We start from the raw sequence: 6,000 nt of genomic DNA, 5'->3' as shown, positions 1-6,000 counted from the left end.
CAAGGTCGGGTAGACCAAGAAAGATTGCAGCTACAACTGCCAGAAGAATTGCTCAGGATACAAAGAAAAACCCACAGGTAACTGCAGGAGAAATACAGGCTGCTCTCCAAAAAGATAGCGTGGTTATTTTTAAGGAGCACAATTCAACGATACTTGAACAAAAAAGAGCTCCATGGTTGAGTCACCAGAAGGAAGCCTTTACTGCGCCAATGCCACAAAAGAGCCAATGAGGCATATCAAGGTGTTGTTGGGCATATTGTAACCAGGCTTTTTTGTGGAACTTGTACAGTAAAGGCTTTTTTCTGGCAATTTGACCATGCAGCTCTTTTTTTGTTTAAGTATCATATTGTGCTCCTTAAATACAACCACACCATCTTTTTCCGAAGCAGCCTGTATTTCTCCTGAGGTTACCTGTGGGTTTTTCTTTGTATCCTGAACAGTTCCTGTGGTAGTTGTGGCTGAAATCTTTCTTGATCTACCTGACCTTGGCTTGGTATCAATAGATCCCAAAATTTTCCACTTCTTATTAGGTGATTGAACAGTACTGACTGGCATATTCAAGGCTTTGGATATCTTTTTATATCCTTTTCCATCTTTGTAAAGTTTCATTACCTTGTTACGCATATCTTTTGAATGTTCTTTTCTACCGTCTCATGGCTCAGTGTCTAGCCTACTTATTGCATCCATGTGAGAGCTAACAAACTCATTGGCTATTTATACACAGACACTAATTGTGATTTAAAAAGCCACAAATGTGGGAAATTAACCTTTAATTGCCAGTTTACCTGTGTGTGTGTGCCACCTTCTGTGTCTGTACCAAGGCCAAACATTCCAGGGTATGTAAACTTTTTATCAGGGCCATTTGGGTGATTTCTGTTATCATTATGATTTAAAAAGGATCCAAAAAACTATGTGATAATAAATGGCTTCATGTGATTGCTTTCCTTAAATAAAAGACAGTTTTTGGCATTATCAGTCATATTTTCAATATTAATGCCAAAATTTCACAATTTCTGCCAGGGTATGCAAACTTTTGAGCACAACTGTGTGTATATATATATATATATATATATATATATACACACACACACACACACACACACACACACAGTTGTGCTCATAGGTTTACATACCCTGGCAGAATTTTCGATTTCTTGTCTATTTTTCAGAGAGTATGAATGATAACACAAAAACATGTCTTTCACTCATGGTTAGTGTTTGGATAAAGCCATTTATTATCAATCAACTATTTTAACTCTTTTTAAATTATAATGGCAACAGAAACTACCCAAATGACCCTGATCAAAAGTTTACATACCCTGGTGATTTTGACCTGATAACATTCACACAAGTTGACATAAAGGGGTATGAATGGCTATTAAAGGTAACCATCCTCACATGTGATCTGTTTGCTTGTAATTAGTGTGTGTGTGTGTGTGTGTGTGTAAAGGTCAATGCATTTCTGGACTCCTGACAGACCCTTGCATCTTTCATCCAGTGCTGCACTGACGTTTCTGGATCCCGAGCCATGGGGAAAGCAAAAAAATTGTCAAAAGGATCTGCGGGAAAAGGTAGTTGAACTGTATAAAACAGGAAAGGGATATAAAAAGATATCCAAGGAATTGAGAATGCCAATCAGCAGTGTTCAAACTCTAATCGAGAAGAGGAAAATGAGGGGTTCTGTTGAAACCAAACCACGGACAGGTAGACCAACAAAATTTTCAGCTACAACTGCCAGGAAAATTGTTCGGGATGCAAAGAAAACCCCCCAAATAACTTTAGGTGAAATATAGGACTCTCTGAAAACATGTGGTGTGGCTGTTTCAAGATGCACAATAAGGTGGCACTTGAAGAAAGATGGGCTGCATGGTCGAGTCGCCAGAATAAAGCCATTACTACGTAAATGCAATAAAGTATCCAATTTACAATACACCAAACAGCACAGAGACAAGCCTCAAACCTTCTGGCACAAAGTCATTTGGAGCAGATGCGTAACTAGAACCTTCAGGACCCTGGTGCAAGAAACCGTGATGGGCTCCCCTGCCCCTCTTCCATCCGAGTCCCCGGGCTTCCAATTTTGGAAGGGTGCCCATGGACATCCTCCCAAAACTGTGCTTCCCGTATGCCACCTGGGACATGCATCCAGCCCAATCACAGGGGCCCTTTACCATGTGATCAGCTGATCACATGTAAAGAGGCTTGCCAGGTATCCGCAGCCCTTTCCTCCCACGCTGTCTGTGTTACCAAAGGACTGCCGTTTACTGTCAAGATTGTCAGTAAAGAGTTTACACTGATAATCAGTGCCCCAGTCATCAGTGCCATCTATCAGTGTTCATCAATGCCACCTATTAGTGCCCATCAATGCTGCCTATCAGTGCTCATCAATGCCATCTATCAGTGCCCATCAATTCCGCCTACAAGTGTTACCTATCAGTGCTCATTAATGCTGCCTATAAGTGCCCATCATTTCTGCCTATCAGCATCACCTCATTAATGCCGCCTAACAGCGTCCATCAATGCCACCTATCAGTACTCTTCAATTCTGCCCATCAATACTGCCTGAGTTCTGCCCATCAGTGTTCCTTAGTGCCCATCAGTGCCACCTATCAGTGCCCATCAATGCCACCTATAAGTGCACATTAGTGCCTCCTATCAGTGCTGCCTATCGGTGCTCAATGTGGCCTATCTGTGCCCATTAGTGCCTCCTATCAGTGCTCATCAATGCCTCCCATCAGTGCCCATAAATGCCTCCTATCAGTGCCCATCAGTGCCTTCTATCAGCGCTCATCAGTGAATTCTAACAGTGCCCATCAGTGCCTCCTATCAGTGTCCATTAGTGCCTCCTATCAGTGCCCATCAGTGCCCATTAGTGCCCTCTATCATTACTCATCAGTGCCTTCTATCAGTGTTCATCAGTGAATCCTATCAGTGCCCATCAGTGCCATCTGCCTTCTCAGGACAGCATGGCTCTGAGCGGAGAGCGTCTCTCATGGAACAGCAGCACAGAGACACCGGCATTGGCAGTTCTATTTCCCTCTCTATCCGTCCTCTCTCGCATGGGATGAGAGAGGACACAGGTGATATGCTCCCCCTTCTCCCCCCTCCTGGGTGTGCTCTGCAGGCAGTCAAGTGTGAAGCTAACAAGCTCACATTCCCCACGGAGCACAGGGGAGGGGGGAGAAAGGGGAGCAGATCAGCTGTGTCCTCTCTCATCCCGTGCGAGAGAGGACGTACAGAGAGGGAAATAGAACTGTCAATGCCGGTGTCTCTGTGCTGCTGTTCAATGAGAGACACGCTCTCTGCTGAGTCATGTGAATAGCAACCCGCTGGGCTGGAATGTGACAGTGACGGAATGCCAGGGACAGGTCGCAAGTGCGACTGTTGCGACCCTGGTAATTCTGCCTCTGATTTGGAGTGCTGAGACCAAAATTGAGCTTTTTGGCCACAACCATATGCGCTACATTTGGAGAGTCAACAAGGCCTATGATGAAAGGTACGGAGGTGGATCGTTGATGTTTTGGGGATGTGTGAGCTACAAAGGCACAGGAAATTTGGTCAAAATTGTTGGCAAGATGAATGCAGCATGTTATCAAAAAATACTGGAGGAACATTTGCATTGATCAGCCAGGAAGCTGCGCATGGGATGTACTTGGACATTCCAACATGACAATGATCCAAAACACAAGGCCAAGTCGACCTGTCATTGGCTACAGCAGATTAAAGAGAAGGATCTGGAGTGGCCATCTCAGTCTCCTGACCTCAATATCATTGAGCCACTCTGGGGAGATTTCAAACGTGCAGTTCATGCAAGACAGTCCAAGAATTTACAGGAACTGGAGGCTTTTTGCCAAGAGGAATGGGCAGTTTTACCATCTGAGAAGATAAAGAGCCTCATCCACAAATACCACAAAAGACTTGGGGGCAATACACGGTATTAAGAACTGGGGTATGTAAACTTTTGATCAGGGTCATTTGGGTAGTTTCTGTTGCCATTATAATTTAAAAAGAGTAAACACAGTTTATTGATAATAAACAGCTTCAGCCAAACACTAACCATGAGTGAAAGAAAAGTTTTTGTGTTATTCATATTCTCTGAAAAATGGCCAAGAAATCATAAATTCTGCCAGGGTATGTAAACTTATGAGTACAACTGATATATATATAACATTTTTTATATATTTATATTGCACTTTTGAGGTTGTAGTATATATTACAAGCAAAATCTTGCCCTATATCTGTAGGGTTATTTTCTGCCCTGAAAATTGCTGTAAGCAATGGCTGTGATGTTGTTCAACTGAACCCATGTCAGTCACCTCTGGAGATGGTTGGTTTGGGAATGTTGACAGGAAGCCTGTACTCCCGCGACAACCATATCCCTTAGGCTAAAAATATGTTGTAAATACACTGCACTGCTAAAAATAGTAAATTTAAATAAGACAACATAACTCAAAAGCAGCTGTTCACACTTGCTCCTCTATAAGTTTATTACAGCACTGTTCAATGTGTTTTTTTCATTTGTACAATAACATCCCTTGGACTGTTTCTGTCCCTAGGACACCTTCCCAACTCGACAGGCTAGCATTCATCATGAGAACCACCCAGATCAAAGGGAAAAAGAATTTCCAGATTCCAGGACCCCCCCTTCAGTGAAGACGACCGTCCCTCCATCAGTGCAGACCCCCTCCCATAGTGTTCCCCCCAGCACACATGTCTATTTGAATAAAAACTGTTAGGGGCAACTCTTAAATAAGTTGCTTTAAGTTTATATTGCTTTGTCAAATTATTGCTTCTATAAGAATAATGACACGGAGTCAGATTAGTCTGTGTCACAGTCCGGAGCAAGAGAGAACTGCACCCTTTTACTTCTTTCAAAGGCCTTTTATAGGCAGCTCTACAAGCAGTAATCTTATCGGCATTACCAAATGAGGTTAAGGTACAAAGAGTTTCTTATCAGCGAACATGTAATGATTATTCAGCAGTTCCAAATTCCATCTAGATACAGATTGATACGTACACAGAAGGGAAAAAGCACAAACAATTTAAATAGAACAATTGATACGTACACAGGTAAGAAAGGAGCACAAACAATTTAAATAGAACAATTGATACGTACACAATTTAAGTGGAACTCTAAGTCATTATTTCAACCCTATCAATTTCCCCCTTTGACATCATCCTCTCCCTCCCCCTGGGTCCTCATGAATAAGTTCTAGTCAGTTTTTCCCCAGAGTCCTTTCCCTGACCGCGAGTTGTCAGAGGGGTAGAACCCATCCCCCTAGGTATTACCAACATCTTAAAATTCAAGAAGAGGAGTTTTATAGGAGTAGGGTGATGTCAATACACATTTATCGGTATGCCCTGTCTATTCTCCTAATTTTCCTATTTATTTTCCTGTATACACATATATTTGTGATTGTAAGTGATATTAATATTAGAATAATAATTACCATTGGACTTAACAACCAGTGAAAGGTATTGGTTGCTGTAGAAGACATTCCACTAAATAAATCCCACCAATGTGGTGCAGTATCCTGTTGTATCTGTGAGGAAAGATGTACTAGTCTATCTTTGTCAATAATCATTTGCTACTTTAGGATCATCTATAGCCCATTCGAAAGTTGTTGTTTCCTCTACTTCAAGTACATTAATACCAGGAGTCCATGCATATATTTGTAAAACAACAATCTTCAACAAAAAATATGTAAGTAGATATTTCATCATGTTGTTTTCTCAGGTTGTTTCTTGCAATGTGATGCGTGTATCCAGGTAGGTTTTCCTTCCAGCTTTACTGAGGTGGCTGTGGTCAAGAGTACTTGGTAAGGACCTTCAAACCTGGGTTCCAATGTCTTTCTGGTGTGTTTCTTTACATATACATAATCCCCTGGTAGCAGCGTATGTGTACCTGTTATTGAATTAGGGTCTGGAAGAGAAGAATACACACTTTTGTGGATCTTAGTTAGACGTTGTTGTAATTGTATCACATATGCAGTCAAACTATCA

The sequence above is a fragment of the Aquarana catesbeiana genome, linkage group LG01 (assembly GCF_042186555.1).
Source record: "Aquarana catesbeiana isolate 2022-GZ linkage group LG01, ASM4218655v1, whole genome shotgun sequence".
In the NCBI taxonomy this organism is placed as follows: Eukaryota; Metazoa; Chordata; class Amphibia; order Anura; family Ranidae; genus Aquarana; species Aquarana catesbeiana.
The sequence above is the reverse complement of the archived record's forward strand: the minus strand, read 5'-3'. Positions refer to the sequence as shown.